The sequence below is a fragment of the Numida meleagris genome, chromosome 14 (genome assembly GCF_002078875.1).
Source record: "Numida meleagris isolate 19003 breed g44 Domestic line chromosome 14, NumMel1.0, whole genome shotgun sequence".
In the NCBI taxonomy this organism is placed as follows: Eukaryota; Metazoa; Chordata; class Aves; order Galliformes; family Numididae; genus Numida; species Numida meleagris.
Genome location: NC_034422.1, coordinates 3140518 through 3162577, shown reverse-complemented (window position 1 = coordinate 3162577; position 22060 = coordinate 3140518). Strand labels below are relative to the sequence as shown.

General features: G+C 37.5%; 1 long non-coding RNA gene across 2 annotated transcripts in view; it reads right to left on the bottom strand.

Annotated features, from left to right (window-relative positions):
• The window catches only part of LOC110406436, a 297282-nt gene that overhangs the window by 186974 nt on the left and 88248 nt on the right, over positions 1-22060 (bottom strand). For both annotated transcript variants that reach the window (XR_002443473.1, XR_002443472.1), the window contains exon 3: positions 15571-15626. This is a non-coding gene — a long non-coding RNA (uncharacterized LOC110406436). The remainder of the gene's footprint in view (positions 1-15570; positions 15627-22060) is intronic.

Here is a 22060-nt window from a genome sequence, read left to right as displayed (position 1 = left end):
TAAGAGGTATCATTAATTCATATTTCAGGTAGTAGTTTTACTTCTAGGATTGAACCTGTTAAGGGAAGTAATGATGCCAGACAGCCTTTCCATGTGGCTCCTCTCACAGAGCCACTACCTGTGAAAAGAAGAGTTCACCTTGCACAAGAGCCCCTCGGATGGCACCCCTTCTGTTGGCAGCAGTTCTTCTCCCAGACCACCTCTCATTCTGCCACACTGACTGTCCTCACTTGGTCCATCTGTCTTTTTGTAGCTACAGCCTCTCCAGCTGGAGAGATGAGCCTAGACATCACAGGGGCATTGGCCTTGAGCAGCGCTTTGCACAGAGGCTCAGAGCTCTGCCAGCCTTTGGCAAGCTGCCTGCAGCCAGCGCTTGGTGCCTGCAGCAACGGGCAGCTCGCCTCCCTTCTTGTATTTCCCCATCAGGCTTAGTTCTGACCCAGGAGGCAGAGTGATGACTACAAAAAGGCCAACTACAACCCAGACTGTCATTTGGCTGATTCTCCCCTGGATATTTATCTATTTGTAGGTATTAATCTATTTTCTTAAGAAGAACATATCATGGAGTAAGTCCTGTTTCTCCTTAGACAGATACGGGGATTTTGATAGAGTATCAAAGCTCTCTTATGTACCCTACAGTGACACAATGCTCTTTACTTCCATTGTGAGTTTTTTGTTTTGTTTTTGTTTACTGCATACAACAGGCATTTTTCTCACTAGAGCCAGTCACTACATGGTATTTTTTCCCTCATTTTGCATGAATATATTGATTTGAACATAACTACAAACCAGGATGTGTTTTGCTGCTACATACAGGTATTCGAAACATTGCCATGTAATGCAAAGCTGTTAAGTGCAGCCTAATATCTACCAGCCAGCGATGTGTGATAGAAAACCAGGGAGGTATTCCAAAGGGAAAACTGAGAGCATGTAAATATAGTTAAGTGATTCAAATAATTATAATTGTTTTCAATAACATTCAAATTAGGAAGTTAGTTCTCCATACCCACTCATCCATCGTTTGTTCAGTTATAATAAAACCCAGATATTATGTGGCTAAGAGTAAATGAGCCATACGTGTCAGACTGACCTTTCGTCCCATTCTGTTTATGAACTCGAGCCTAAAAATAGTACTCACTGCCTTTAAGATACATTTAGTGCTGATACAGGACTGTTTATCTTCTTGTAATCATAAGGGTGTCCCATGTTTTAATCCTTCACCGCTAATGGGAATATTGCTTTTCAAAAATAAAAGCTAGTTATTCCATATTTTTGCAGAACTCATGGAAGGGACTTGGCTAGAGATGCTCTTCATTTCCGCTGGCTTGAAATTGCAGTATTGCAGTATCCTTAACTCCTGCCAGCAACACAAACCACATATGTTTCTAAGTGAGAGAAACTATTTGTAGTGTCAACCTGAATATGGCTGGGGTTCACTCATCTGCTCATGGGATTAACTTTGACTTTGAGTGCTTTCTGTGATTGCATCTTTCCTACAGAGAAATCTATGTACTCCCTAAGGAGGCCTGAGCTGCTGTATCCTGCAAATCAGTTATGATTATCCTAGGCCTGGTCAGGCACAGAAACATGAAGGCACTGTACCTAAATCCAAATATATTTACTGAGGAGTAGGTTGTTGCTTTTCTTTTCTTTTGTTTTGTTTTTTAATAATCAATGGATTATTTAAATGACATTTTCCTTTGCATTTTCAGTAAGTGACAATCACACAATCAGCAGCTGTGACTAAAGACCAGTAACTTGTTAATCCAGCTACGCTTCCCTCTGAATGTCTGTGCCCATCCAGGGTTTCATCTCCTTATTTATTTCTCCACAGATTGTTATTAAATCAGACTAACATATGCATGCATTAAACACTTCAGTGATCCGGTATTGCCTTAGGAACTATCGTATAAACCGGAAAATGCATAAGCTTTATAACTCATTACCAAGAAGTCCAGGTTATCATGAACTACACAGTGCCTGCCACAGGGCAGAGTTCTGTTTGACTCCTTCATTGTCCCACAGCACAAAAGTAAGACTATAATTAAGCCCATAATTTCAGGTTTCAGATAGTTTGGTTTGTACTGTTAAATTAAGAAATTATTTTGATTGGTATTACTTTGTAGTACAAGTTCCATTGTTAAAATGTTTAAGAGAGTTTTAATGCTTCAATATTTTTGCAAAGTGTAGTAACTTAAGAGGAAGTTTGTTGTACTTTAAGTCTCCAAGTAGGGCAGCTTGTGAAAATATTAACTTTATTTTTAAAGAAGTGAGAGGAATGATGAAAGCTTTTATAATGGTAGAGAAAAGCTTTTAAATGATCAAAATATATGCCCCAAAAGTCCAAGTAAAAAAGGATTATTCATTTTTAAATTTTCTTATTTTAATCCAGTTTCATGATTTGGACCTTAATCATAAACTTAGAACTCCTGGGGTTACTGTTCCCATTCCAGTATTTGTCGTGCATGGAAATAGTGAGACACAGAGCCTGCTTCAGTATCAAGCCATGACCTGAAAAATTATTTTATGCAACTCAACTAAAACACCAGGGAGCAACAGAAATGTTATTTCACATGCTCTTAACTGGAAAGGGCCTTAAAGTAGGATAGCAAGCCTGGAACACAGCTGTCCACTGAAGCTGAGAAAATACATAAAGCTACCACTTCATATAGCTCTTCTAGTGCCTGCTCTAAAGTATAACATGCATAGCCATCATTTGCTATCTTGCATTCTCTTTCTCTTTTGTCTACCCATCTAATCCTTGCTATCTTTTTCAAAACCTCCATATTTGGGGCAAAGGGTGAAAAAAAAAAGATTGAAAAACAGAAGTGATTATAAATATGTTGATACCACTGGACCTACATGTCAGGACAATCTATCATATTCATTGCCTCAGTAAAATTGCTGGTGTGGAGAGAATGCAAATTCTGTTCCAGTAGAAGAGGTATTAGAGAACTTGTTCACATACCAGACATCTAGGGGTCATAATCAGAGGATAAATAAGACCATTTCAGATGTAATACTGATTGTACTGTACGAAATTTGCTAATAAAACCCCTCCATGCCTGAAAGCCACAGAACCTAAGAAAATTGTGCTTCCAAAAAAAGGCTGTAGCGTGAGCTGATTTATAATGAGTGTGCAGTCATGAAGTGAAAATGGCAAGGCAAATGTTAACACAAGAGTGGGTGAAGCCATTAGGAACTCAACTAGGATGTATGCAAAATGACACAATAAGGGCATCTAAATTCCACTCCAAATTCAATAGACTGTGTGCTGGAAGTGGAGAAATGGGATGAACAAGGGCTCATCTACATTAGAAAGTTTTACTGCTTTAATTAATCCAAAAACATAATTATAGCTGTGAAATCTTTCTAGTGTGGATGCAATTTTACTGGTTAAATGAACAAGAACTTGGAACTTATATCATTTACCAATCTGACTGTACCGTACTCTGGTGCATTTTAATATATCCAGTTTTATTCAGCAGATGGTTCTGGCTACAGATCTAAACTGCATATAGGGATAAGTATTTATCTCTATTTAACTTCACGGATGCAAGACTAGTGTTTTGACGACAATCAGATTAGATCACAGTAGTCCACTAGAGACATGTACTGTGTACTCCCATTCTTTGATGTGGTTGTCCTATCGTTTAAGCATTAAATCATGGTTAAAAGCTTTCCCAGTTCCTTGGGTGTCCAATAAAACTAATCTATACTGGTATTTTTTTATCTACTAGGACAAAAAAACCTCTTTCTCTTTGCTTAGGTTGAAAACTGGGAGCTGGGATTATCCCTTATTGAAATGCTACCTAATAGTTTCTCTAATGCAGTTAAATAACTAAATAAACCTGCCAAGTCAAACATAAACATACTGGGCCATATTTCCATGTACTGTGTACTGTTTGTGAGAGTCTAAATTAAATGATTCTGATACAGTACGCTAGCGGATTTACACAAGCAGTTAGCACATTGTGTTGTTCTGATGTTAGAGATCTCACATCTTCACACCTCTGTCAAAAGTAACATTATTAGCAAATATAACAAATTTTATGGCAACACGTGATAACAAAAAGAACAGTAAAAATAAAAGTACAGAATATAAAATCAAAACAACAACCATATATAGTGTGAAATATTGTTTTCTAGTATAACTGGAAGAACATATTACATTAAACAGGTTAAGAATTTTAAGTGGAAGCACCTGAAATATTTTTCAGAAACTGTTTGCATGGCACTTTGTCAAAAGTTGTCATGTCGCCTAATGTTAACACACAGCCCAAGCTCACATATCAGGTATCATCTCCATCAGTAACAACACTGAAAAATCTTTCATGTAAGCAAGCATGCTCTTTTGATGTAGACATTATCATTTTCTACAGCACAGAAATTTCTCTCTCTTCTGTTTTGTATATAAGTAGGAAAAGATTAAAATCTTGGACATGCTTGAATGTTATCTCATGCACAGATAATTCTGATATGAAGTATACAAAAAGTAGTCAAAATATTATTGCTACAGAACCTTTGGGGAGTAATATATTTTGAAGCACTAAGAATTGAATAAATTAACTATTACTTTTCTACTTAATTTTATTTAGACAGAACCAAAATAGAATGCAAAATGAAAACATGTATATATAATTCCAATTCCGTGCTGCCGGTGGCTTTTAAAACAAATGGTGAAAGGTTTGTGCCCCTATGCCATTATGCTCTCACTTCTGTTTTCTCACAAAACAATCTTTGATGTGGTTTTACAGCTATGTTTGCAGTCAGAAAAGCTATCGTGACTGCAAGGCTTGCATCTGCTTTCTGGGCACTGGAAATCAGCACACAGAGGTGTCTTATGTCTTTTTGTCTGCCTCTGTCCTTCTCCTTATTTCTGTGTCTATAAGCCTTTAATGGCAATAATCTTTTAGTGACAGGGATAAACTCCCTCTTTCTATGTTCAAGGACTCAAACTTGTTATCAAAAACACTGTCTTTCTTACTCCGATTTCAATTAAAGTTTCTCCATCTCTTTTCCTAACCGTGGTCATGCCATCCCTGATAGGAATTTCAGCTGCTTACCTAAGTAATCTAAATCAGCGATTTAAATTGATAAGATATTATGTGAACAGAATAGTCAATTACATGGTTCAAATGCAAGGAAACAATAATAAAAGAAACAAGACAATACTAGAAAAATTGAAAATGAACAAAACTCTACACTTCAGTTTTACACTGCAGTTACAACTGCTGCTGTTCATATACTCACACAGATGTACCTGAGAATGAAACCAAATGTTTTTCGTGGTTTTATGCAGATGATTCAGAATAGAGGAAAACGTTTCTCAAAATTCATTCCTCCCCTCTTTATTTTTCAATGCATTTTCCAATCCGGTACCAAAAATCTTTTCCCAAGGTTACAATAGGTCAAAGTGATTATCTTCAATTATTCTATGTGTCTAGAAAATACGACATGATTCAGCAAAGCAATTAAATGTGATTAAAGAGAGAGACGTATTAGTACGAGTACTAACTTCAGTGGGGATGTAAGCAAATGCTTGAAGTTGAGCATCACATGCACACTCCATTTCTTACCGTGGGCTCAATTATACTATCTCCATGTCACTGAGCAGGACTCTATCTCAGCCTTTAGTAAGACTCTCATTATTCAGCATGAACAAAGTTAATCGGCAAATGGTTCCATTCTCATGGAATTAAGCTTTTAAAATGTTTTTTTTTTTGTATGTTACAACAAAACCAAGGTCTTTCAAAGGTTTTTGTGGATGAGTAGATGTCAGAAGTAAAAAGCCAATCTGAGAAATTAGTGCCCAAGATTTAAAGTTATGCTGCATCTGATTCAGACCAGTTTCTTCAAATAGAGGCTGGCCACTTCAGCCTCTGATATTCTATCAATTTAGAACAGATCTCTCTGGTTTTCACCAAAAATTCCATCCTTGAACAGAAATATCTCTTGGAATGAAAACTTTAAGAATATGTGCATATTCCCACATCTGAGAAACCCATCCTCATTCTTTCTTCTCTCACCTTTGCACCCAAATCTGAGAGACAAAACTTAGGGAGGATCTGTCATGTGTACACAAGTTGTGCTCCGTTACCTTAAAGCATTACTGGAATTTAGTATGTTAATCCCTCAAAACTACTTTGAAAATCCTAATCTAAAAGAATGAGTGTTCATTAAGGGATCTATTCATTATGACAATATTGACTGTGCATTAACTTAATCCATATACTTGTATTCGACAGGAATTTGTTAAATACTCAGTTACCTGCTAAGTATGAATGACTCCATATCCAATGAGAAATTTGTCACAGGCAAAGCTGCTTGGGTAGTACAACTATACTTTACCATGGAGAACATTCCACACAAAAGGCTAATGACATGAAATACTTTATCACAGAAGTTCAATAAAGCAATGAGTTCTAATAAGCTTAAGAAGTTGCTCAAAGAGAGTTTAACCAGGAAAGCAAGGTGGAATTGCACAGTTGAGGATTAACCACTTACATGATGTATTATAAAAATTGCAGTTTAACATTTAACTTGCTGCATGATATAAGGCTTTCTGCTAGTTCGTATTTTAATAAAAGGGTGAGTATAAATTCCACCTGGAGCTCTGGTCCTACGCCGCTTGTTTGGATCAAGTCATATATATTCATCTAATGAGATTAAAACATTGGGCTTTTCAAGCTGCTTCAAGCTATTTCTTTTATTCAGCACATCCTTTTTAGCAGATATGGTCCTTCCTGCAGTATTTTTTCTATTAAGTCATGAACTTGCACATTGTATTGTTTTTAGGAGCAATACAAATTAAGCATAAAGCTAACATAATTTGAATTTCAATCTTTATTTAGCTGCTTTTCCCTCCTCCTGAGTCTGAAACCCAGTGTCCATATTTGCATGGGCAGTACAATAGTGGAAAAGGCAAAATAGTTTTAATAAATTATTCTGAATTATATTAGATAGAGGTCAATTCCCAATCCTTTCAAACTCCATTACAGAATTCTCTTTCAATTTTCTGGGAACAGAATTTGGCCCCAATCACTTATAAAATGGGATTAAACTTCTGGCTTTCTTCCCAGAACATGGAATGTCACTACACCTACAAAAATGTTCAGAGTCATATCATGTAGATTCCCAAAGAAGGAAAACCTGCTACGTATTTTGTTGAGAAGGATTTTCAGTTCTTTAGATTGCCACCTTCAACATGAACCAGCTTATTCTGTCATTGATAAATGAATGAAAATGCTTGAAGTCAGAAGCAGTTTCTTGAACTTGCCTTCAATCTGTGGGCTTTCTACATTTAAACATTTTTCAGTATGCATTTAAAATTGAAGAGTGAGTATGAGCAGCTATCATTTCTGTAATACCATAATAAAGGTCAAACATTTGTTAGATTGAAAGTGACATTAATACCTTCTGAATTCTTATTAGTGAAAGTCCATCACTGTATCATTTTCTTGGAGAGTAATGGATCAGCTGTCAAATCTATCATCATGTCTGTCTCTATTTTCCTACGTTCAAGCCAGGATCAAAGAGAGAAGGAGGAAATCAAAGAAATAAACTTCCCAAAAGTACCAGTTTGACAATTTTAATTAAACCCACAAGTCCAAGCATATGGCGACCCATTACCTGGAAAACCTAGAGTTCTTCATAGTACACTGATTTAAAGAAATTGAATTTGAAAACAGGAATGTAGTATTTTTGTTCTTACATTACTTCACTACCCACTGAAGAAATCTGAATGACTAAACCCTCAACATACGAGACTGGGTATCAGATGGGGCTGACTTCTTACTTAAGAAAACTAAAAAGTCACTTTTGTGCTGTGTCTGTTGTCCTGGCTTGGATCAAACTAGGTCACAGAGGAGTTATACTTTCAACTCCTGGTCTGAAACAGCTGATCATGAAAGTATGAGCATCAGGCAGAAGTCTGGCTTCATTTTACCTTCACATTTACCGATTAGAGAGAGGGAGCTAGATGAGAGGCCAGGTGCCTCTCCCCCATACACTGCACACAGTGGAATACATCCGTAGAACTGACATTTACCATCTGTGTGATAAATACTCAGTAAATGCTGAGGCAAGGATCAGGTGTCAGTAAAACTGCTGATGATCTGTCCCCCCTCAAACAGATTTGTATCTTCTTACAGGTGTCATGATCTGCTATACGTATTGATGGCTGAGCATATCAAAGTGCCATCATATTTGGTTAATAGATTAGTATATATATTTTAAAAGTGTTTACAATATGAGAAAAGTAATAAGATGGAAAACGAAGTGAAAAGAAAAGGCATATTGTACATAATGCAGTCACGCTTCTGGCCTTAAATGTCAGCGAGAGCCAGTCAAGTTGCTTGTGCTTTATTATTGTGCATATTGGTTTAAGAAGAACATAAAATTATGTAAGTGGAAAATATATTATTTTAACTGCAGAAGGCACATCAAGTGGTAAAAAAGGAAAGAAACTGGAACAAACTCCTTCTGTGTTGCTTGTCATTCAGAAGTAACTGCACTGTTATTAAAGCCAGACCAACATGCAGAGAAGCTTAAAAGAAAAAAAAAAGAAAAGAAAAAAGAAAATGTTATGAAAAGGGAAGACGAGAGAAAGGGAAAAAAAGAGGGATCAAAATTAATGAAAATCAATACAGGATTAAAATCTGATGTCAGTGTAGCCAAGACAAATTAGGAATAACTTCCATTTACTTCAAAAGAAACTTCTCCAGTTTTACATTCACGCCAGTTCAGTGAAAATCTGAGCCACAGAGATGAAATTAAAAGATACAAAAGTGATGAAAATGGTCAGGATTCACAATAAGTATAATTATGTTCTTTAAGCAGAACTCTCTCAGACCAGTAATTAGAATATTGTATATAATATCTCAAAGGTTATGATGTCTTCTAACTTAGAAAGATCTATTAAAATGAGAAAATACAGAGTTAAAACAAAGAAATGAACACAAAATGAAAATTCGGATCCTTTTCTGCATTTATCATTTTCCCATTGTGTACCTGTGTGTGCAGAAAGAAGCTGGGCTTCCATTTGTAGCCAGCTTTCCTGAATAGATGCAATTCATAGTTGCATCTGCTCAAATATCACCATTGCTCCAATGGCTTTAGTGGAACAACACTGATTTTTACAGACACAGACAAAGCTTTCTTGACTGCAATGGAACTGAACAAAGCTTGTTCCTCCAGATTCCCAAATCTACACAGCAACTTTCTCAGCCTAGATTCCACTGTAAATACAGACACATTTAGTAGTGAGAATTTCAAATTCCTTTATAAAAATTATTTGAAAAAGTATTAGATTGGGATTTATATATTTATATATTTATATATATTCTGCATCTCAGCATCTCAGCATCATCCAGATTCTGAAGTGCTGATAGTGGCTAATCTTACAAAGAACTCGCTAAAACTGTGGCAAAAGGAAGGGCAGTAAGTAAGTGAGGTTTATTTGAGAAGGGAGGAAGAATTTCCGTGTATTTTAGCTACCCGATATAAAAAGTTCTCCCTAAAACAGGACAGTGCTGATCTACGATCAGATAAGCCATTTGAAGTGACTTATAATCATGATTCAGGTGAATACATGATGATATAAATCGTAAGAATGAACTGAAGCTTTAATGAAGAGAATGAACACTAATATTCTCTGTACTAAGTATGAACATGTATGATATTTTTTTGCCTGAATCATTTCTAGTAATAGTCTAAAATGCATTTGGTATAGTTTCAGCTTCCACAGGTCCTTCACATCAGGTTCTGTGGATATAAGAAGTACAATGGACACAATGGTAGTAACATGAAGACAAGAAAAATAAGATTAAAGAGAATTGGCAATCCTGGCAGTACATAGATAATGACAGAAAGGATTTCTTCCTCTAAAGCACTCTCTTTGCTTTTATCCACATGTAACCCAAAGATAGAAGGAATAATTACTCTTCTAGGTGTTTGATGTAGAAGGTACTACATCCTCCATTTTTAATCCTATGCTGTAAGATCACAGCAAAACTTTTTTATCTGGTATATATTAATATTGTGGATTTAGGAAGAGATTTTCCTGCTTTTAGCTGCCTGTTGAAAGATTGCAGAAGACTGTACCATGCATTTAAAAATCCATTATTAGTACTGTACTAGCATTTTGAGTCTCTGAAGAGGTGGACGTTGTTGCAGGTTATCCTCAAAGAATCTACTTTCAGTAATGAGGAGAGGAACTCTGACATCTGTCAACTGAGTAAATTCTACTGTTTTGTAAATATTGATCAAACAATCATGGTTAATGATACAACTCTGTAAGTGAATTAGACAAATGCTCCCACATGGCTATCAATTTAATTTCCCAGACTAAATTAGCTTCTTTTGTAAAGCAAAACCCTTTTAAGGAAGATAAATTGTTCAGTGACATCAATGTCCATTTCAATTATGGCTTTATTCTGGTAGAGGCTGCTCTGCATAATATACCTGTTGTTTGCCTGGTTGCATTGTAAGAATATATAGTGGGAACCACATGGCACTAACTGCGAGCATTTGTATCCCATTTCTCTAAAATATGGTATAGCTGATGAAAACAGTAACCAAGCAAGTAATTATCTTTTTGTACCAGCTCATACCATTAGCTGAGCTGAAATCCCTGTTGTTAGAAAATACACTGATTTAATTCATCTGAGTAGAACCATGTTTCAGAACTGCACAGCTTCCTTCAGGGGAAACAAAACTGCTTGGATCTCCTCAAAGCAAGAAGAGGAGGCAGGGAAGGGGGCTGATTCTTCCCCTTAAAAGGAGCAGGTAACGCTTTTTCTGAAATCTGTTTTTGCTTCAAATCTGAAATAACTGCTCGCTGAAGTTGGGCAAAAGCTCCCCCCATCTTCAGTGGACTCTGTAAAGCCTGATACAGAATCTGTAATGCCTTTTTATTTCTGCATGTTATTTTTTACTGGCAGCAATTTATTAGCTTTGAAAACCAGAAAGGCTCCTTAAAATGAATCTCAACCAAAAGATCATTGATCTGCTTACAGATTTCTTTTAAAATGTTGATGTTAAAATAAACTTTTTTGCTAACATCATTAAATCTCAAATTTGATTTTGTTAAAAAGGGCTATTAAGTCTTTCTCCCAAGGGAATCTTTTACTTGATATAGTCGAGTTGGCATATAGTGAATGGAAGGAAAAAATCTGAGTAGATTTTTATTCAAAATTATAAGTACTCTGCCTTTTTCCTTCAAAAGAAAGACATCTGCTATGTAAATGATCTGGTCTGACAGGGGGAAAAAAAAATCTTTATCATTGTTCTGCAAAGTCAGTAGCTATATGGATTGCCCAGCAGAAAGAGAGCTCAGCATGAATCTCAAAGCCCTGTTGTTACATTATGCAAAAGCAGACAGTAAAAAGGAAGAGGTTATAAAGGCAATTTGCATATTGCACTTAGAGCTTAATGAAGCTCTTTTTTGAAGTGAGAGGGTCAGCTTTTTTTAGGATATTCAGGTGGCTATCTCAATAGGAATAAAGCAACTAAATGCCTTTATATCTCCCTTATGGTCCTGATTCTGACAATTTCATTTTGAGAACTGTGATGCTACTGGAACAACTTAAATGTTTATTTTTCCCTAACTGCCACGTGTCTTCCTGTATATTTGACCTCATTTTGAAAAGGCACAGTCCAAGGATCCATGTAGATAAGTGAGAAGGGAGTTTGCTGCATAAGCACGGGAAATCCTGCAGCACAACATCTTTGAGAAATTCAGCTGAGGGCTGCAACTCCAACATGGATATCAGATCAGTTGCTGGAAAATATTGCCATGGTGTCAAAGCCACGAAAACGCTAAGCCCTTACAAATGCCATTACTAACAGAATATTTTGCACCAGGAAGCCAACCTCTTCCCAAAGAAGTCCACGATGTCTGACATGACGAGCTCACATTCTCCATGAAATTTAACAAGAGACTAGTTAAGGTCAAAAACAACCAACCAACCAACCAAACAAAACTAAAACTGGAAAAAAAACAACCTCACCAGTCTCATTTCCTTACTGGTACACTGTTTGGACTACTGCTTTTTGCTGGTCCAGTGTTACATGCTCTGGGATAACATCCCCTGCTGTTTTGTTCTGTAGGCATCTTAGTTGCTTATAGCTATTAGTGCCATTATGCATATGCCAGTACATATTGAATCTCTTCCCCTGTAAACACTGTAATGTTTTTTTGGCAGAGCAACTCACCTACGCAATTTGAGTGAGCTAGACTTATACTTTCAATAAGAAATCTCATGTTAACTGTCACCTCTCAGCTGAGGTCACAGCATGTATCAACTGAGTTCTGTTTGCAACTCATTCTTCTGTAGTCCCTGAGCCAAGCAAACATGTCTTTTTTACCATTCTGTCTATTACAGATACCACCATCAAATTTGAAGTGTTGGTATAAGAAAAATTTACAGAAGTTATAAAGTATTACTGGGAATAGTTGATGGCAACCTAAGGCTGGCCAGAAAATGGAATGTCTCCTCCACATAAAATTCCAACATTTATTTTCATTCTGAATACCAATGAAAGTCAAAATAAATTGTACAAATTAACGTCCACTTTTTCACATAATAAACATGATTCTATGAATCACTGAAATGAAAGCATTTCCAGCAAAACACTGGTCTTCTTGGAAGCAGTTGCTGTTATCAGGGAAAAGGCAATGGCTAGTGGGAGGGCTGATTTACGGTCACATGCGATCAGGTCATGGACTACTGGATGAAACAGTTGCTTCTCCAGAGAGCCTGTCTCAAAACTAATCACTTGAATGTGGGATTATGTACTGTGTGGTTTTTGCAAGGTTTATTTTTCATTTTTGCTAGCCACTACTGCAGAGCCCCCTCACCTGCTCTGTATGCACAGATACACACACAGCAGTCAATCAGCATTGCCTTCTGACCAGTTAAACAGACATGCAACACTGTTGTTTTCCTGTAATGTGTAGAAATTAATTTTAAGGTAATAATTTTCTTTTTAACTTTTTAAATCTCTAGTACACCGAAGTACTTCAGATGCATGGATTTCTTAATATCTCAAAAGCAGAGATTTTGTTGTATACCATGATGGCATTGTTAGAAGCCAATCTAATATTTAACCTGGATGAAAGATGTTTTAATAGTTGGTATAGGGATAAGAGTCTTGCTTCTTATTTTGACTTTTGATTTTGAAGGGGGTATTGGTGAATGTTCTCTTTTGTATGGCTTTTTTTTGCCCCTTGTGTTCCATTGTGTTTTACTTCTTTCCCATCAAACTGGGTCAATCGGCCTCACTGGGGGTCTTCTTAAATTTGACCCACCTTCAAAAATATGAAAGCAGTCCTTCTTTTTCTAAGGTTATCTGATTACTTTGGTAGGAACAACTGAATCAGGTATGTCAGTATAAAAATCCTCAGAAAACGATCACCAGTACTTGGCTTTCAGGGGTCGTTTGAAAGATGAGACACTGGGAGAAGGACAGTTAGCTTTCTACTGTTCTGTCTGGGCTCAACATGGAAATAAAATAGTAAATATAATAAAAATTAAAAAATAATATCTGTATGCATTTTACCACATGTAGATATAAGAAGCAATTCTGAACTCTGTTTTGATGTAAAGTTGCCATATTGCTGTCATTTGTCAGGCTGCAAGGAATACAAGAGAAATAGAAGCCTGGCATTCACCACACCACAATTTGGATTTAAAAAAAAAAAAAAACAGACACAAAGGTTTTCACTCTTGTTGTACTAGTCATGGATTAGCTGCCCATAAGATAAACTTAATATCTGAGTTCAAACCATTTTTTTGACACCTATAAATTCATCATTAAAACAAATAGTATATGGACATATATTATATGCACCACATCGAGATCTTATAGAATATATTTTGTAGGATTTTCAATGAATATAGAGATGGCCAGTTCTGAGTGTTTTTGGTTAGCTGAAGTGGGTAAACATCACCTTCTAAATTCCATTGTGATATTTGCAGGAGAACATATCTGCACTTTCAAGAATGAAACGTTATGTCCTGAGGAGGTTAGAGAGATAAAGATATAAACAAGGAAGCTGAGTCACTGAGAACTGGAAAAGGCTAATCAGTAGCAGATAAAGAAGTCTGTTTGTGGGACAAGAAAATGATAGCTCGAGATATGCAAAATGATGTCATAAATTCTCTATCATGAGTCTGCATAAGGGCTACTCGAGGTGGAGAATTTAAAACAGAGCAAAGAAATAAAGTCAAAATGTCTTCTGCCAAGTTGTCCTAGAAAAATTGTTCATATCTGTGAAATATTTGTTATTATGCATAACAAATAGCCTAAGAACTGAGTTTTGAACAAACCTGGGATTCAGAAATGGGGAGTATCCAAACTTACCGGCGTGAATGTCTAGCTCTGAAGCTAATCAAGGTAAGCAATAATTACAACATCACAGCTGGTTTTTTTTGATGGTAAAACATATTCCGTTCACTAAGTAAAACAATTACAGTGGCAGCTGCTGCTTTTACCTCCAAGAAATATTAGAAATGCCACCACAATCATTAAGAAAAGTTCAGGAACAAGTGACATATCACTTTATAGGACCATCTGTTTGGAGGAGGAGGTGAGGAGAGTGACAGAAGGGCAAAATCAAGAGAGCTACATCTCATATATAAAATAAAATTTTGCTTGCAAAAGCAATTTATACAGAAACTAAGCAAGCTGTTGTAGTAATTAATACCACAGTATCAAAAACCACTCAAAGTTGACACTACATGATTTGCAAGTTCACAGTCTTCAGAAGTTTGTGCTGTACAGCCAAATCTTTTAAAACAAATTCTTGAAAATTATAATTTTCAGAAGATGTCTTCTCTAGGTCAGTCCACTTTGCCAGGTGTTTGGAAAAATCAATTCCCATCCTTCCCTCTCCAAACAAAACCAGTGACATTTACTGTCATCCTTATCGGCAGATTTCCCAAAAGAACAATGATGAGATTCTCAGAGACATCTACAAATTTGTGTATTCACAATCCATTAAAAATAAATGAGCATTGGGTATACAAATCCTTTCTAAAGATGTCTGCATCTGCAGAGGTGTTTCCCACTCTACAGCCATGGCAATTACAAAGCAGCTCCCATGCTTGTCTCCTGGTAGTGTGGCACGAGCAGTGCATTTGGGTAGGCAGCTTCCATGGGTCTGAACATTATGGATCTAACATCTCAATAAAATGGCCACTTGATCCTGTCTGTCATGATTTTTATGAGCCGCAAAATACACCGATGAAAGAAAGCATAATGTTTAATTAAGAAGGCTCTTGGTCTCAGTGTTGGGATGCTCACGCTTCTCAAACCAGGAAGCACTGCTCACAGAGCTGTGATACATATCCTCTGAATTTTTCACATATGGCCAGACAGGTACAACTTTTCATACTATCAAGCCACAGGTTAAACAGGAGCGCACCTCTGCATACTACTCCTGATATATTGTTATCTTGTAAAAACACAGATACATCCCTGAAGACAATCCAATCAGTTTAGAGAAAATGGACATGCTAACATTGTGGTTAAGCAAAATTCTTTGGCAAAGCCAACTTTTCCTACCTGTACTCCAAGTTCAATCTTCCAGAGATTTTCCAAATGGAATAAGTTCTAGTAGCCTGCAACATAAAAAAAGAAAGACTATTTTTAATGTTTTTAAGCAATTAATTTCACTAACCATGCTTTCTGCGCTATGGTGCACTGCCAATATTCAGGGCCACTACTACCATAGCTAGCTCAAGTGTTTGAGAAAGGGTTGAGGAACTCAGGCTTCTCAAAAGTCCTATCCACAATACAGAGACTTTCTGCTTCATTTCAAAAAGGGAAAGAAAAAAAAAAAAACAAACTGTCACAAGCTTTTTAATCTCACCAGTGCAGGCTGCAGAGTGAGGCCAGGGTGACTCCTCACCAGAGGCAGAATTTGGATGTCTGTGTTTAGGAGAATATCAACATTTTGTTCACGTTTCATAGAATGATCCCCAGTAAAAAAAGCTGAACTTTGTTCCGTTCATTTTGTTCTGCATTTTTAAACTGAAATATCTTCAGAGAACAGGAAAAACACACACAAATTCAGCCTAGTTGAGGGAGCACTTTTCGTTCTCCATTTGCAGTCTTTGGGCATGTGTGGGCTTTTCTCTTCCTTATTCCCAAGTGGTGGGAACAAGGAACTCCCCCACTTTCCAGGCTTCACTCCACCCCAGTGAGCAGTGTGCAGTGATCCTCCTACGGCCACATTGCCTCGGGGGGGGAGCTCTTGAGGGCTGTACTGCAAAGGATTGCAGCCAGGATGAACTTGCACTGCTTAGGGAGCAATCAAGCTGGTCTCTACTATATACATTCAAACAGACTATGATTTATAGTCAAAAAAGGGTCCTGTGTGTAATGGCAGTCAAACATTTTGTTTTAATTTTAAGAAGACAGTCGTGACTTTCTTTTGAAATTTACTGGTACAAAAATAATGTTCCACATTGCTCTCTGAAAACAATGACAGATTCATTATCTCAGGAGGATCTTTAATGTGTTGAGACTATTTTTTGAGCCTTAAATAGTATGTAGACTATGGAGTCTCCTTTTCATCTAGTTCTGAAAACTAGAGAAATGAGCCAGCCTATTTCTCTTGGGGCTGAAATAATGTGTGCGTGTAACCTCACATAAATAAGATAAGGAAGAGAATCAAATGTAAGCAAGAGCATAGCTCCTAAAAATCCCAAGCACATCATTTACAGCAATTCTCTGAGGTTTTGAGAATTGAAAACATGGAGCTGACAAAGAGCGTTGCTCTTACAGAACAAGAGCATTTATCAGCTGCTGCATTTTTTTTTCCATAGCTGTTATAAGAAAATCCATTTTGTATTGTTTCTTCCATTCATTCTGCACCTGGGTGGTATATTTCAAACCTCTACTCTCTTTTATCTCCACTCTTCCCCCAGAAGCTGGTGATGGCATTTCTGGGTACAAAGCAGAGATCAGATCCCCACCTCCTCTCAGCTATGTATGAGGTACGTTTTCTCTGGCAGTGCTGGAAGCTTGCTCCACCTGGGAAGAGAGTGGTGGGGCCATCAGTCTCTCAGCTACCAGCTAATCCTCCCAGCAGAGTTAGTGGCAACATCAAATGTCTGCCCTCAGTGAGATGTCACAGCAATGAAGGATGGAAAAAACAGTATTCTGGAAGTGCAGCGAGGAACATAATGGAGAGGATCTTAAAACAAAAGCCAGTCCTGGAAACTCCTGCAATTACTGTCAGCTCACCTGCCATGGGAGCCACAAGTGCCCAGAAGTAAATGAATAGATGAAGGATGTACCTCCGAAGTAAATTCAGCATATGATTTATTCATAGCATTTTATGAAAATGAAAAAGAAGGAAAATAATTAGGAATTCAATTACTGATAGAAATAGGAAATCTGGACAAAATTTGTACTGTGGCTAGTTTTACAATAAACTCTCTTTGGCACTGAACAGATGACATAATCACCCTGTGCCTCAGTTTCTCATCTGGTAAATAGGAGTGGCACAGCTGTATGTATGCGTTTTGCACATCTGGCAAGTGTGGGACTTAAGCTATTCAAACTGTGAGCTATTCCTTAGTTAGAGTCACCTCTGGAGAACCATTTGGCAAATTCAGGTGCTTGGATCACATCTGAAATAGTGAACATAGGTCTTTCCAGCTCCTTGAAGTCGGTGCTTTCCAGACCCAAAGGAGAGAGGAGGCATGACCCAACTCCTTGGTGGTGGTGCCCCTTGCACAGACACAAATCAAGGTCCAGTAATGAGGGTACATGCTGTAGTGATCAGTTACTGTGTTGTGGAAAGTAATCAGAGAAAAAGAGCTTTCTGTGATCCAAACATCAGGCACAATTCATTGCTGACCTCTGAGAATATGGAAACGCTCCAGCCTAATTTTACAGTCTACTTTCAATCCTGAGCAATTTGAAAACTTAATGCCATGGGTCTGTACAATGTCTAGCACAATGGGACACTGCTGTCAAATAGAAGTAATGGTAATAAAAACGTTTTCTAGAAATATGTTTCCTCGTTTCAGACAGTATGTCAATCACCACTGACTTAAGTTGAGAGAAAGGAGACGGAGAGAAAGGAGATGCCAGACAAAGCATTTTCCACCTGAGAAAGTGAAGTACGTGTGTTGGAGTATTCACTTAGAGGATGTAAGGAAAGGACATCTTGGGCTCACATTTGGGTACCTTAAGTAGTGTCATTAAAAAAAAAAAATAAGTCAATGTTAATTGCCTGTGTTTTGAAAAATACTCCAAATTACTCTATAAAAATAGAGATATGCCTCAGGAAGTAGCTCCTGTTATGCATATTAATAGACTAAGATAACTGCTTTGTGTTTCTTCTCCCTTTCTGTTTTCTAGTGAAATTTCTGCAGTGGCTGTTGGTACAAGAAGGCCATGTAAACTCATCCTGTCTTACCCTTCTCATGAGTTCCAGAGAGCAGCAACTGCCACTACTGCAGTGAGATATACTCAAGCACTGTAGAGCCTACTGTCCCCTCTACAGTAACACATGCACTCACACAGAAAGGTAAAAAAGATAAAAAGGAAAAGAAAGGGGGCAAAAATACATGTTAGAATGAACTGATAATGAAAGTCAGGCAGGTGACAACCCATCCTTGCCAGCATTCCTGAAGGCAAAAGGCACGATCCAGCTTTTGATACATGGTCTGGTAATAGAAGAAAGAAAACGCAGATGAGAAAAGGTGCTAGCCAAGAGCTCCAGTCTGCAGCTTTGCAAGAGAGGTTGCTAGGCAGCCGCATCTGGACAGCACCACCAGCACACCAAGCGGCCGCTCCAGAAAGGATATCATCAGCACAGTTAATAATGTTAGCAGGCTCTGCGCTTGCATAGAGGAGGACCCTCTGCAGTAAAATCTGGGATTCTAGAGATAAGCACAAATAAGGATGGCAGCCACTTCATCTGTGAAACCAAAACCAAAACAAACTTCAGAATATCTGTGTCCTAGGTAGTTATAGGCATATGAATATATACATATATAGGAGATATGACATGTATTAGGTACCTGGTTCTCATGAGAAGCATGAAATGGTGTACTTACATATATGTACACAAAGATATATATATATATATATATGTGTGTGTATATATACAAACACACACACCATTGACTGAAATGCATGAAGGCATTGATCCTGACCCTGGGACAGAAACCTCAGGCATTTTCTTACCAGCACATCACTGCAATGCACTGTACATGGCAGCTCTGGTGAACTGTCTGCCCCAGTCGGTGTCCCTGTCCTGGCAGGCAGCCTGACATTAACTTGCAGCTCTGCCAGCTCAACCTGCTGCATGGAGCTGGGTCCCACTGTATGTACTCTGCTTTCCTCATCTTGCGGTGTGTAGTGATTATAGGTAAAACACAGCTATTCCCCAAAGGTAGCTGAAAATCAGGTAGGAACTGCTAATCAAAAATGATCGTGATGTTTACCAGTACATTGGACAAATCTGTGTTGTATAAATAGCTAGTATCTCTTAACGTAATCTTTAGCAAGAGTTCACAACTTTCTTTTTTCTTATCCACATAAATAATGTGAATTTATTTTGACTTTAATAGCCAAAGTCTGAAACTCAGTCACTGAATGCTGCCTTGCTTCGGAAGACATCAAGGGATTCAATAGCCATGTTTAAAAGTCAAACAGTCTCTAAATTATTTAGTCACATAAATTTCATATAAAGCTGGGTTGTTAATCTAAACATCCTTACAACTCTGGGATTCACGTAAAATGAAATCTAGGACAAGAGAGACCCTGATATAAGCCACTTCTTTCTTGCTTATTTGTAAGGAAAGCAGGTATTGTTTTCAACTGTATGAGCTTATGAGCTGTAAAGGAACAAGGATCATAAATATCATTCTAACTAACTGATTTTTACTGAAATTCAACAAAGATAGCAAATAACCATTAAAGGCGTTCCAATCACACATGCAAGCCAGTACAGAGAAACCGCTGGTTTCTATAGTGGAGGCTATGCTGGAGAGAATAATTAAACCCAAGAGAAAAAAAACAGCTACTGGAGCAGTTATTTTCATAAATGTCTTAGATCTGATTTTTTTCAGGATAAAGTCTAGACATGTATTATGTCTTCCTTGTCTCTTTTTCTACAACAGAAAGTGCATTTTATTCTATGAGTTTCTGTAATCCACTGTGCGTAAAAGAGAACATCTCCATATCATCACTGACGGTGCCATTTTGAAGCACTAAACAAAAATTCCACTTGATACAATCTATGCTTTTAAGTTCCTTAAATAGGAATTAATCCCAAAGGTGCAGGCATAAGTATTTAATCGGAACACAGTTAGCACTCACAAAGACTCTCAGCCAATATAATAGATATCAAACAATGAAATGTTAATATGTGGGAATTTTGTACTAGTGTTTACTTGGACAAAGGGAAAAAACACTCAAACTCCTCCAAGAAATACTTGCCATAAAACTTTGTGCCATGGTGGTGTAAGATTCATATAAATGAAATTCTAAGCAAGTAGACAAAAGATGGCAAGAAGGCAACATCAACAAGGTAAGTGGCTACAAGCCAACAGCATCTGACATGAACCATATCTTTTGGATTCTTGCCTAGAACTAAATTGTGCAAAACCCTTGTTTAATTTTAGAAAAGCTGTTCAGTGTCATTAAGAAGCAGAGCTAGTGACTGATGGTGTTTTATGAATTGTTTTTTCTCAAGAGGTTTTGTAAGGATCAAAGTGCCTGTGAGCAATGGTGGCCAGGAATAAACATTACACAGAAACAAATTGGAGAAGCCAGAGAAGATGAGAGAGCTGAGCTAGAGGCTGGTGCTGTGTAGGATTCCCTGCAGCAGAGCCAGACGGCAATAGCCCCTGGCCTCCAGTGGTGACAGGTTGGTCTCCATGCCCTCTAGCTCACCTTGGAGAAGAGCAAGAGGCAGAAAAAGATGAGCTGTTCTACAGTGAAGAGCTGTGTCAATTAAAATAAACCTCAGAATGCTAAAAATTCAGGATAGCATGTGGCTTTCCATTACCCTTGGAGTATAAGGATTAAAAATGAGAACAAATAAGCTAACCTGCAAGTAAAGAGAACAAATCAAAAGTTCCTGCCTATAGGAAGGGATACGAAAGCATGCCTGACAGTAAATATTCTGGGGGGAAAAACAGAAGCTATGTGGCTAGAAAGGAGCTAGAAAGCACTTGTGTCAACACATACGAATAATCAAAAGGATATTTAGAAATCGGAGTAAAGAAAGTACATACATGCAATTTAAAATGTAAACTCCCTGCAAATGCAAGAAAACCCTGCAGATACACTAAGGACAATCAGAGAGTAAAATCAAAACACTAAAGAAGAGAATCTCATCTGTCCAGAACATCTTTTTAATGTATATAAAAGATAATTTAATTCTGCCATATGCCATTCTTGTATTTTTTCATTTCTGATCAGGAAATAGACATGCATGAGGTGGGCCCAACTTTTGTCCTACAGCCAAAAGATCTGGAGTGCAGCTGTACAGATCATTTGTCCCATTGTCCTCCACCTACCCACATATGACCTGACCTTGGGATAATTGTTAGTGTCACTTTGAAGCAAAATAAGATTACTAGAAACTAAGATTTAAATGCATTATTAATTTCCATAGATATGCAATATTATGCTAGCATCCATCCAACTAGGTTATTCACACACCTAACAATCTGTTCCTTACCTCACTGCAACCTGGCTCAGTAGGGAAGCATTAATGTGCAGTATATCCATGCTGCAGACACAGCAAAGAATGTTGCGCATACATCTGCAATGACCTGGGAATGAGTGGCAGCTAATCTGCAGTACAATGTGAATTGCACACGTTAAAAGTCCAAGTACTGACCAGATAAATCTTGTCCCTCCAAATTAATTCAGTTCCAGTAAGTTTCATTGAAAAGTTCCATAAATGTTAAGCTAATGCCTGCACAGAAGCACCAAAGACTAGAAATACATTTTCTACCCCCTCTCCCAGATGGAAGTGCTCAATCGAGGCCCAAGACACACTGCTGGCATTTCAAATATT